Source organism: Anolis sagrei, chromosome 3 (assembly GCF_037176765.1).
Source record: "Anolis sagrei isolate rAnoSag1 chromosome 3, rAnoSag1.mat, whole genome shotgun sequence".
Classification (NCBI taxonomy): Eukaryota; Metazoa; Chordata; class Lepidosauria; order Squamata; family Dactyloidae; genus Anolis; species Anolis sagrei.
In genome coordinates, this window is record NC_090023.1 from 126,163,738 (window position 1) to 126,177,633 (window position 13,896).

Sequence of the window (13,896 nt, forward strand, 5' to 3'; positions counted from 1 at the left end):
GTGGGATGTTGCCATTATGCTGTGGCTTTCACACCATTTTCATGAATGCGTGACTTGGCCATGAATTTAGTAAATGTAGGTTGCGATCTAGCTGAATATTTGAATCCTCACTAGAACTAAGGAATGCATAGAATCATAGAATCAAAGAGTTAGAAGAGACCTCATGGGCCATCCAGTCCAACCCCCTGCCAAGAAGCAGGAATATTGCATTCAAATCACCCCTGACAGATGGCCATCCAGCCTCTGTTTAAAAGCTTCCAAAGAAGGAGCCTCCACCACACTCCGGGGCAGAGAGTTCCACTGCTGAATGGCTCTCATCATTACCCTGAGTTTCATTAGAGGGGACATTTTTCTGATTCAGGGGGACACCCAGTCAGGGTGCTTCTGATGAAGATGCCAGTTGCTACCCAGAAACAATAGCTCTTCCTCTCAAATCTACAGTTGACATTGAGAGAACCCGACATAACATGAAAGTACACTAACTTCTCTCCATCCATCATGTTTTGGTCCAAGTCCAACAATGTGTGAGTTAAATCAGGGATAAATTTGTCCAATCTTACTTCTCTGCGTATTTCTTCACTGTAGGTATGGTGATGGCTTTGTGCAAAATGTGCACATAACTCTCAAATATTCCCTAAAGCTTGAATTGTCTCTTTTTCACACCTCACATTGTCTTGGAATGTGAAGGAGCTATTAAATCTACAGAGCGTGTTGAATTTCGGAGTTAGGAAATAAAAATTTTAAAACCCAGTGCTTCTAAAAGCAAGTTTCTATATCATTTGAAGTGCCTCGCTTCACACTTTCCTTGCTTATAATAACTGTTTGTCTAACTTGAAATACTGAGTTATTTCTGTATCATATTGCAGAATTTCTTCTTCTTCTGTTTATGGCCAGATACAGCGAACAAAGCCTCTGTTAGTTTTGCAGTGAGGTAGCATTAATAAACATGCAGCAGTTGGAGCAATAGATTTGAAATCCTGCAGCTAATCCAACTGCACTTTATTAATATGTTTTCCTAATGAACTGGATGTGAGAATTACTGTGTTCTGGTTGCTAATGCTTTAACGTTAGTTACTCTGACCATCCTAATCTTGCAGTATCAACCAACTCAGATTGATTCCAAAAGATATTACTAATTTTAACTTGGAAATATTCCATATGTCCATACAACTTGTATCTCCATTATTTCCCTTTGGTATTACATTGTCCCAATTACTACACACCAACTGAAATATCTTTCATGCTTCCGTTCCATCCTGGTAAACAATAATGACAATTATTGGCATTCTGTCAGCAGTTACAATGGTATAGGTCCAATGTAAAGCACTGCAAATCACTTTTATAGTCCTCTGCCATCACATTGATGAAAAGTCTACCCAAATCCTATCTTTTAAGCCACACAGTCCCACTCAACATGGCCATTTCCATATTACTAGAGGGGGGCAATAATGTATCCAGCCCTTTTTCAATAGCTGGGCATGATGCAACCTCTCCAGCAACTTGGAAATGGTTGTATTGCAGGAATGCGTGGCTTAAAAGGTCAGGAGATATAGCTACAGAGATGTTGCTACAACTCCATAGCTAGCAACTGTACATCTGTCTATGTGTATGAAATTAGTAAACCCAGGACTAAGGCCCATTTAGTATTAATAATGGGTAAATTATAAATTGTATTTATAAAATAGATAATTATGAATGCGACCTTTTCCTGCATCACTTTCAGAATCCTGACTCATTTTGACAGACAATTGTTATAGAAGAAATGACAAATTCTATGTGATGGTTACAACAGAGCATGGAAAAGTTGTTAATTGGGACCTTTCAGCCCCAGGACCCTCCCCAATCAGCCAGCAAAACCACTGGGGAATTCTGAAGTCCAAAGTGTAAATTTCCCAAGCTCTGTCTTTGCCATTAGACAGGATTAAGTGGAAATGAGATGTGATCCATTCAGTGACTGAATTGACTTAAGCTGCTCTGAACATTCAAAAGAAAAAAATGGGATACCTTGATGAAATGCATACCTCAGTATCCAGAAATAAGAATGAGCCATCACTTATTCTCACTTGAATTAATTCTGCCATTAATTCAAATGAGAATAAGCCCCAGGCCTAAGAGAACACTTGGCAAACCAGTTCCAGACATGAGGCTGACTGCCTTACCAGGAAGCCTATGGATTTTGCTGTAGTATCTTCAAGTCGTTTCTGACTTATCATGAATCTAAGCTGAACTTATCACAGGGTTTTCTGTGGTTGAGAGCATGTTACCAGGATCTTATGATTAATGTGCTATTTTCAGAAACATTCTTTAGTCAACCAAATGACTTTGAGGGCTCATTTACACTGGACAGTTTAGATGATGACTTCAGCAAAAGGGTGATAGTGCCAGTGTCCCATTTGGATAGTAGATTGGACTGAACTGGACCTTATCCTGCTGTCCAGACTGCCCTGAAGCTGAAACATAAACTGAAATTTTCAGCAATCTCTGCAGTATCACCTTTGTTCAAAATGATACTAATCAGAAATAGTTTTGCTTCGTGAAGATAGTCAGCCTTCCATTCAAGGTGAGTCCAAGGGTATCGGCCAGTGTAAACAAGCCCTTATTTTCAAAGACTGCAGCAGCCACATGCACACTCACGCACTCCTTTCAGATTCCACCAGCTCCATTATCTGAGCAGATCACCCATGGAATTGCAAGAAGACCTATTGTTCCAAGAGGTTCACTTTTTCAGTGGTTCAACAGTATGTGAATGCGATCTCACATTGCACAAAGAATAGGAGACATGAACATCCCTCCAACATTCAACTAGAAATGGAACTGAAAATGGTACTATGTTCCAGAAATGATATTGTGGGGCTATTACAGAGGTGAGAAATCATTTGTCAAAAATTGTTCTTCTTAAGTCTTTAATTTTTTTTCACCTTAAAAAATAAATTATTTACATAACTAAATGACAATAATGCTGATAGGCTGAGTAATGATAAGCAATTTGTGTTATTTTAATTCCCTAATTTTTGAGGGAATTAGGAAATTAGTCTCTTTTCCTCATTTTAATTACCCATATTTATTTAAGTCTAATGCTTACCTTTTTTGGATGAATTACATCACTAACATTGAGGGATGCATTAATTCAATGATGCACCTGAATCACTCACTTAAAACTGTATTACCTGCTGAGCAAGCAATCCCAACTGGGCACAGAGGAAAGAGAGGCAGTGGTGGCCACAAAAAGGCTGGTGGGAAGGCCAGGTAAAGGGATGTAGCTTCCCACCAGCCTTTTTGGGGTCACTACTGCCTCACATTACATTTAACAGTAAATCCTTTTTTTAAAAACATACATTTAGGTGCGTATTAGATTTGATCATGCATTATATTCAAGTAAATATTTTTTTAAAAAATGTAAAACTCATGTATTACTATTGAGTAATGAATGGCAAACTAAAATAATTAAATTAACAAATTAATTTTCCAAATTAATAGTAATAAATTGATTTTTACACTATCATTCCCTAGCTCTGGTTTGTCATCCCTTGGAGTGGCATTGGCTTGCAGAGGGTTGCACATTTTCCCCATTAAAAGAAAGTATGCATCAAACACTGGATGAATTTCCTCAGAGGTTTTCATGTACAGTCAACCCACTATGATTACAGGTTCTGCATTCATGGATTCAACCCAAGCTCAGCTAAAATAAATGAGAAAAATATCTCCAGCATTTAAGTTTTTCACCATTTATATAAAGAATGCAATTTTACTAGACTATAGGGTTTGAGCACCCACAGATTTAGGGCTCCATGGAGGGGCCCTGGAACCAAACATCAGTGGATAACAATGCCCCACTGTTCATATTTTTTCTTGTGTCCCTTCAAAGTCATTCCCAACTCTTAAGGCAAATGTATCATGGGATTTTCAATATTTGTTGAGAAAAGGTTTGCCTTTGTCTTCCTCTGAGGCTGAGAGCGTGGCTTGTCTAAGGTCACCTAGTGGATTTTCATGGCTGAGGACCCTTCCACACAGTCCTATATCCCAGGATATCAAGGCAGGAAATCCCACATTATCTGAGTGTGGTCTTAGATAACCCAGTTCAAAGCAGATATTGTGGGATTTTCTGCCTTGATATTCTGGGATATAGGGCTGTGTGGAAGAGCCCTCAGTTGGGATTTGAACCCTTGTCTCCATAGTCCTAGGACTCTTCCACACAGCCATAAATCAAGGCAGAAAATCCCACAATACCTGCTTTGAACTGGATTATCTGAGGGCCCTTCCATGCCACCCTATACCCCAGAATATCAAGATAGGAAATCCCACAATAGCTGTTTGAACTGGGTTATCGGAGTTCACACTCAGATAATGTGGGATTGTCTGCCTTTATATTCTGGGATATAGGGCTGTGTGAAACAGCCCTCAGTCCACACTGCCATATATTCCAGTTCAAAGCAGATAATGTGGGATTTTATTCAGCTGTGTGGAAGGGGCCCTAGTCAAGTGCTCAAACCACTATGTACATCTACAGACTTCAGAAATCAAAATACTGTGTTATTCTTAAAACTGCTTAGGCTAGAAATAGGATTTGAACTAGGGTTTGGTTTTGACATTCTAGTTTGGTGTTAGGGGAAAGCTGCTGTAATTTTAAAAACTAAATTAACAAAGATAACTTCACTAAGTTCTTGTGGGTTTTTTCGGGCTATATGGCCATGTTCTAGAGGCATTTCTCCTGACGTTTCGCCTGCATCTATGGCAAGCATCCTCAGAGGTAGTGAGGTATTTTGGAACTGGGAAAAAGGGTTTATATATCTGTGGAATGACCAGGGTGAGACAAAGGACTTTTGTCAGTTGGGCTAGGTGTGAATATTTCAACTGACCACCTTGATTAGCATACAATGGGCTGACTGTGCCTGGAGCAAACTCTTCTTGAGAGGTAATTAGATGTCACTGCCTGTTTCCTCTCTGCTGTTTTTGCTGTTGCAATTTTAGAATGTTTTAATACTGGTAGCCAGATCTTGTTCATTTTCATGATTTCCTCCTTTCTGTTGAAATTGTCCACATGTTTGTGTATTTCAATGGCTTCTCTGTGTAGTCTGACATGGTGGTTGTGAGAGTGGTCCAGCATTTTTGTGTTCTCAAATAAAATGCTGTGTCCAGGTTGGTTCATCAGGTGCTCTGCTATGGCTGATTTCTCTGGCTGAAGTACTCTGCAGTGCCTTTCATGTTCCTTGATTCTTGTTTGGGCGCTGTGTTTGGTGGTCCCAAATTGAAGTTAAAGATAACTTCAATTTGAATGATTATCAAGCAATGAGAGAGACGGGGTAGTATTGCAATATCCTAATTAGCGATCTGCGGAAGCTCCTGTCACACTTCAGAAATAATCACCTGTACAAAGACTAACAGCCAACCTAGAGGCTTCCTGAATTGGTTATTGGAAAAAAATTAAGATTCGCCTGAAAATCCACAGGATTTAGCGCTGCCTGACTGAAAACTAGAGAGGGCTCCTGTACTTTTAATGCATGTGCAAAATGGAGACAGTGTGCCATAATGATTTCAGTATTGGACTATAACTTTGGAGAACAGAGGTTGAATCCCTGCTTGACCATGAAAATCTACTGGGTGGCCTTGAGAGAATCACAAACACTTGCCTTCAGAAAATCTCACAATAGGGTCAACTTAGTGTTGCCACTAGTCAGATATTACTTGAAGGTATACAACAACACCAACAACAATGAATAGGGTATTTCAGCCGGTGCTGCTTGGTACCTTGACAAGTTTGTTGTGCAAAATCCAATGCCTGTTGAAATCCCTTCTTCCACAAACCATTAAAGATAGATGAGCCCTCTCCAGTCTTCAATCTAGCTTCTCTTAAAAAATGTGTAGACAACTGTAGTGCTCATGGAAGCAAACAAAAATGAGCAAACCACACATAATCAGGTTTACATCTTTGGAAGTTAAAGATTAGGTTTTGCATGTGCATGCAACCAGCACACAGGTGCGTACCTCATGGCAACAAAATAAAAAGCAGCTAGTCAAGTTCCAGAGAGAAAAGCCTTTCTACTGTGCTTAGAAGTGCTTTCTCACTATTATGGTATCATTACCATTGTGACCCTTTTGTTAGATGCTGAATAGTACAAAGTACTAACGTGATGTTGCTGGTAACCTATTTTACTAGAGAGGAAAGGCAAAAGGCATTTGGCAGCACAGAGGGAAATCTGAAAAAGAGGTCAAACAGTCTCATACCCATGAGAGATCTTCTAAACCACACAGAATTAACAGTTGCTGTAGCTTCACTCTGGGAGGAGAACATTGGCAGTGGGCATATCTTGCTTTGCAGCAAGAAAGACTACCCTTCAAAGAAATGGGAACACCCAAGAGCTAGTGTGGTTCTACTCTTTGAGCTTTGGACTATGACTACGGAGACCAGGGTTTGAATCCCCTTGGCCACAGAAACCTACTACATGAAGTTGAGCATATCACACTCTCACAGCCTCAGAGGACAGGCTGTAGATTCGAATCCAGGGAAAGTGTGGATGAGCTCCCTCTGTCAGCTCCAGCTCCCTAAATGGGGACATGAGAGGAGCTTCCCACAAGGATGGTAAAACATCAAAAACATCCGGGTGTCCCCTGGGCAACATCCTTGCAGACTGCCAATTCTCTCACATCAGAAGCGATTTGCAGTTTCTCAAGTTGCTCCTGATATGGAAAAAAAAGTCTCAGAGGAAGGCAAAGGAACCTTCCTCTGAACAGATCTTGCCAAGAAAACTCCATGATAGGGTTTTCTTGGCAAGAGAGTCCCCAAAAGTTGGAAAGGAAAGTTGGAAAGGACTTGAATACAAATAAAAATAACAACAAACTAGAATACCCTCTAGTTGTGTCAGCAATCCTTGCTTGGAGACTAGCTATGACATGATTTTTGAGTAACTGAGAACTCATTGGGTGACATTATATAATTTATGCATCCCCAATTTCCATGCTCACTAAGAAGCAAAATCTTGTCTGTATTGCTTTCTTCTGCTGTTTTCTTTGTCTTAAATAAGAAAAAAAATGTTAAGTTTGGTAAATTCTTCATAGTTATATGAAATTTGCTAATTTTTAGTAGGTACATTAATTCCTGCAAGCAGAGGAGAAGGACGAGGGCACAGAGATGAATGGGGTTAACTTTCAAGCACTTTTTTAAAGTTGTGCAGTACCTCAGTTAACCTTAAGTTTCAATCAGAGACATAGTGGACGATGCTAATTAAATCACAATTAGGCTTCAATTAAATTAACAACAGGCTCTCTTAGAATTCATAATCTAATTTGTTAATCAGCCTGCAGCAGCATCTCTTGGTGGGGAGTACAGAAAGGTTAAGCCCAAGTGTTGCAAATCACTGAATATATTAAATTAAAATAGAGCTAGGAAAGGATTCCCGAAAATGCTGCCACATTTATACATGCATATGAGATTTGTTTTAAGGGCCTAATGTAAATTTAGAAATCTATTATGGAGCCAGGGTCCCCTTTTCTGGATGGAGAAAAGCTACATGCCCAAAGGATCTGGCATGAAGGGAAAAGGTAGAGCTCAGCCAGATTCTTTAAAATGGGAAATACATAAATTTTTCAATTTATATCTTATTGCTTAGATTTCAATGTAATAATTAAAATTCTCCACAATTCTAGGAGACCTTTCCATATTTGAATAATTAGTCCTTGGAATGAGTGAGTTCATTGTTGTTCATTATCAAGAGATAAACTCCCCTCCACTCATGCTTGATTAGTTACTGTTACATTTATATGTAAAATCCAAAAGAACCTTAAATGCACTTAAATTGGCATTACTTTGATATTGACTATGGAAAATTGGCACTGGATGAGATATTGACTATCCCTTTGAACGTAAATGCACCAAAGTCAATGAGCTTGTACTGATTCCCAAATTCTGGTCCTCCAGGTGTTTTGGATTTCAGCTTGAAGAATCTCTGTAGCTGAGACTGCTAGGAACTGAAGTTCTAAATACTTGGAAGAAGAAATTTCAGAAATCACAGAAGTAGTCAATGTGTACATTTAGTCATTTGTATTGTCGAAGGCTTTCATGGCTGGAATCACTCAGTTCTTGTGGGTTTTTTCGGGCTATATGGCCATGTTCTAGAGGCATTTCTCCTGATGTTTCGCCTGCATCTATGGCAAGCATCGTGGAACGTACGGACTCTGATGGACAACAGTGGCAGTGAACGCCCCGAACGCAGAACTGCCATCATTGCAAGGGAGCTGGGACGCTTCAACATCGACATAGCAGCCCTTCAGGAGACCCGGAGAGCAGGAGAGGGACAGCTGAAGGAAGAAAAAGGAGGCTACACCTTCTTCTGGAAGGGACTGCCCGAAAAAGACCAAAGAATGCACGGAGTTGGCTTCGCCATCAGAAATGATCTGGTGAAACATCTGTCCGAAGCACCCACTGGCATCAACGAACGACTCTCAACCCTCCGAATCGATCTTGCCAAAAACCAACGGGCAACCATCATAAGTGCCTATGCACCAACACTAGATGCTGACGAAGACATCAAGGAGAAATTCTACTGTCAGCTGGACACCGTCCTATCGGGGATACCTAAGGAGGACAAAATCATCCTCCTGGGGGACTTCAATGCAAGAGTCGGGCGAGACTTTGACTTGTGGCCAGGGACCATAGGAAAAGACGGGGTTGGAAACAGCAACTCAAGTGGCATCCTGCTTCTCACCAAATGTGCGGAGCACAACCTGGTCATCACCAACACACTCTTCCGCCAGAAAAACAAGTTCAAGACATCATGGAAGCACCCCCGGTCAAAGCATTGGCACCTCTTAGACTATGTAATCACACGCGCCAGAGACCGCCGTGACGTGCTCCTCACAAGAGCCATGATAGGTGCTGACGACTGCTGGACTGACCACAGGCTAATTCGATCCTCGATGGCTATCAAGATCGCCCCCAAGCGCAGACTCCAAGGAAGGAAGACAAGGCGCAAAATGAACACCCAAGCCCTTCAGGAGCCCTCCAGACGAGCCCATCTCCAAACAGCACTCAAGGACCATCTACCCATAGAACACCCCGAAAATGTTGAGGAACATTGGAACAAACTGAAGACCTCCATCATCCAAGCCTGCGAAGAAACTATTGGATACCAAGCCAAGAAACATCAAGACTGGTTTGATGAAAATGACATCGAGATCCAACAGCTAATTGACAAGAAAAGGAAAGCCTTCCAAGCATGGCAGAGAGACATCAACTGTGCTGCTAAGAAAAAGATCTATGCTAGTACAAAAGCTGAGGTCCAAAGAAGGACAAGAGAACTCAAGAACATCTGGTGGACAAAGAAGGCCGAAGAAATCCAACACCTGGCAGATACCCATAATGCTCAGGGATTCTTCAAAGCCACAAAGGTAATCTATGGACCAAGAAACCATGGCATACAGCCTCTACGCTCATCAGATGGAACCAAACTCCTGAAGGACCAAAACTCAATTGCACTACGTTGGAAAGAACACTACCAAAGCCTCCTGAACCGCAGCTCCAATGTGGCCGAAGAGGTCCTCTCACAAATCCCACAACAACAAACCAGGGACGAGCTTGCAGCACTGCCTAGTTTGGAAGAAGTCAGCAATGCCATCAGCCAACAGAAGAATAACAAAGCCAGTGGACCAGATGGGATCCCTGCTGAAATCTTTAAAGAGGGAGGATCTGAGCTAACACACCAACTCCACCAGCTCATAGAAAAAGTGTGGGTGACCGAGAAAATCCCAGCAGATTTCAAGGACGCCACCATCATCACCCTCTTCAAAAAAGGGGAAAGAACAGACTGCGGAAACTATCGAGGTATCTCCCTTCTAACCTCCGCTGGGAAAATCCTCGCAAGAATCCTTGCAAACCGCCTTCTGCCCCTCTCAGAAGACACCCTCCCAGAATCCCAGAACGGCTTCCGCCCCTCCAGAGGAACCGTGGACATGATCTTCACTGCACGACAACTCCAAGAAAAATGCAGGGAACAAAACCAACCCCTGTACATGGCATTCATCGACCTTGCAAAGGCATTTGACACAGTGAATCGCAGCGCTCTCTGGACCATCCTCCACAAAATCGGGTGCCCTAACAAATTTGTGAACATCCTGCGGCTCCTCCATGATGACATGATGGCAACAGTTTTGGACAGCAGTGGCTCCCAAAGTGACCCATTTAAGGTGGAATCCGGTGTCAAACAGGGATGTGTTATCGCCCCAACTCTATTCTCCATCTTCATCGCTATGATACTTCACCTTGTTGATGGGAAGCTTCCCACCGGAGTGGAAATAATCTATCGGACAGATGGCAAGCTATTCAACCTCAGCAGACTGAAAGCCAAAACCAAGGTTACAACAACATCTGTTATAGAACTCCAGTATGCTGATGACAATGTCGTCTGTGCGCATTCAGAAGAAGATCTACAAGCCACTCTCAACACCTTCGCAGAAGCATACGAGAAGCTCGGCCTGTCACTGAACATTGAGAAAACCAAGGTGCTGTTCCAGCAGTCGCCAGCCAATCCCTCTCCAATGCCAGTAATACAGCTTAATGGCGTAACATTAGAAAATGTGGACCATTTCCGCTACCTTGGCAGCCACCTCTCCACCAAAGTCAACATCGACGCCGAAATACAACACCGCCTGAGCTCTGCAAGTGCAGCATTTTCCAGAATGAAGCAGAGAGTGTTTGAGGACCGGGACATCCGTAGGGAGACCAAGGTGCTTGTCTATAAAGCCATTGTCCTCCCAACCCTGCTATATGCCTGTGAGACGTGGACAGTCTACAGACGTCATATGCAACTCCTGGAACGATTCCATCAGCGCTGCCTCCGGAAAATCCTGCAAATCTCCTGGGAAGACAAGCGGACAAACGTCAGTGTGCTGGAAGAAGCAAAGACCACCAGCATTGAAGCAATGGTCCTCCAACATCAACTCCGCTGGGCCGGCCACGTTGTCCGGATGCCTGACCACCGTCTCCCAAAGCAGTTGCTCTACTCCGAACTTAAGAACGGAAAACGGAACGTTGGTGGACAGGAAAAGAGATTTAAAGATGGGCTGAAAGCCAACCTTAAAAACTCTGGCATAGACACTGAGAACTGGGAAGCCCTGGCCCTTGAGCGCTCCAGCTGGAGGACAGCTGTGACCAGCAGTGCTGCAGAATTCGAGGAGGCACGAGTGGAGGGTGAAAGAGAGAAACGTGCCAGGAGGAAGGCGCATCAAGCCAACCCCGACCGGGAACGCCTTCCACCTGGAAACCAATGCCCTCACTGCGGAAGAAGATGCAGAGCAAGAATAGGGCTCCACAGCCACATACGGACCCACAGGGAAATCCATAATGGAAGACCATCTTACTCGTCCAACGAGGGATCGCCTAAGTAAGTAAGTAAGTATGGCAAGCATCCTCAGAGGTAGTGAGGTCTGTTGGAATTAGGACAGTGGGTTTATATATCTGTGGAATGACCAGGGTGAGACAAAGGGCTTTTGTAAGTTGGGCTAGGTGTGAATCTTTCAACTGACTACCTTGATTAGCATACAATGGGCTGACTGTGCCTGGAGCAAACTCTTCTTTCAAATCTTTCAAACCTTTCAAGAAGAGTTTGCTCCAGGCACAGTCAGCCCATTGTATGCTAATCAAGGTGGTCAGTTGAAAGATTCACACCTAGCCCAACTTACAAAAGCCCTTTGTCTCACCCTGGTCATTCCACAGATATATAAACCCACTGTCCTAATTCCAACAGACCTCACTACCTCTGAGGATGCTTGCCATAGATGCCTCTAGAACATGGCCATATAGCCCAAAAAAATCCACAAGAATTTAGTCATTTGTTTATGAGTTCTTCCATGTCCAGGAAGGAAGGAAAGAAGGAAGGAAGGAAGGAAGGAAGGAAGGAAGGAAGGAAGGAAGGAAGGAAGGAAGGAAGGAAGCTGCTGAGAGATTACAAAAGAAAGTACTTTGGAGGCCAAGCTGTGCCCGTCTCAGAGCTGAGGTCACAGGTCTGAGGCACGGAGACATTTTTTACAAAAAGGACACTCAAAAGAGGTTTCTGTTGGAAATGTTTTCAAAGATGGTGATGAAAATACCACCCAGTTAATCCATATTAACTGAAATTATGTTGTGAAACTTACCCTCAAAAAGAACAAATCAACTTAAAATGCAATATTTTCCAGATGCTAAATAGTGGTGTAAACTAAATAACACTGGTTTGCAAGTAAGTGCCATATCATGCAAGTCATCCTGCTATAATGATCTGAACTGTGAAAATCTAATGCACCATGATGTCTCTGGAAATCTGAGAAAAATTGAAAATCCTTCAAATTTGTTACTTTCAAAAGTCAAGTTACTAAATTTGTTTTTTATTGATGAGGCAATGTATGCCAGTGTGGTATTAGTATACAAGGGCAAAGATGAGGATGGATTTTATCACAGAGCTGTGGATGCCCCAGAGTTAAGTTCTGCAGCATATGAAGCATACATGTATGGAAAGGAATGCTTATGCTTGTGCAATGCTTCATGAAATATTAGTGTTGGGATTTTGAAGGATATCCTTTTTGGGAGTGATGCTTAGACTATATTTCTCAACCTCAACTGTATGCTAGAAACAGGAATTACAAGAAAATGTATATTTGGAAGAAAATAATTTTTATTTGGGGAGTAAAGGGCTCATTTCTATCCAGTCATCCACATAAATCCACTCCTGCACCACATGTAGAATCTCTCTTGCTCGATCTTCACAACTCAGTCTTATTGAAAAAGTTATATCACATTGTGTGGATGCTGTTTTGACTAGTTACCACAAACAAGGGTGAATTGGGTCCCTGTGCTGCCTAAAAATGGGAAAGGATAAGACCTCGATAAAGACATCACCCAAACAAAAACTCCCTAGGAATTCAAAAAGAGTGGCTGCCATTATCACCCTTTCCAAAGCTGGGGTTGGGACCACAGTATTCAAACATTCCAGACCAGATTCACCAGTGACTCCTTCACCCACAACAACACTGCTGCATGAAAAATCTACCCAAACTCTAAAGGGTGCTTAAGGGATGGGGGAACTTCAAAATTTACCTCTTTTGTTTTTTTTAGAATGGAATCTACACGCCAAAAACATGAAAGATGAAACCACAGATGAACCAGAAACTACCTCCAGATTTCAGATTTAGGACCTTATCACACTGTCTTATATAGCGTCTCTAATACCCTTTGCCTATGTAGGTTCCATCACATGATGCAAGGCCCATTTCATCGGTAAATTGTAGGAATTTCTACCAGTACCTTTTGTAAAACAGGAAAATATATACTTCATTTGTCTTTTATTTTTCCACCCATGGCATAGACAGTTTTTTGTGTGTGATCATACACCCGTCTGCACATCATCCCCTATGGCAGTGACCTCTCTTTCGATGTGTGTTTTGGGGACACCACTCAATTCTCCTTTGCCGAAACAGCTGGCCAGAAGTATACTTCAGGTGATAATTAGAGAAAGACCCTAAGAAAGACCAAATGTTTTCCACTTTCCTTTGTTTCCTTTTTTAAAAATTTCAAAATTGTTCATTTCTGTAGGAATCAAAAAAGTTTTAACATTTCTCCATTGGAACAAAAGAACAGAGTTGCAGAAGATCTGCCACAAATAATTTTTGGAGACTGGGAAGACAGTGACACAGGGGAACATCAGACAAATTCGGAAGAGTCATTGCTCAACCATGTGACATGTCAAAGGTGCATTGTTTTGTTGCATATGGAAAGGAGAAAAGTGGTGTGATGGAATGGGTATATATCCAGCATGTATCCAGTCCTCATGTAGTCTTCTTAAACTGTGATTGCCTATTTAAAAGGTAACTTGACTGAGCTTTAAAAGGCAAGACAAAAATTCTTTCTATTCTAGGGCCATTATATACTGCACA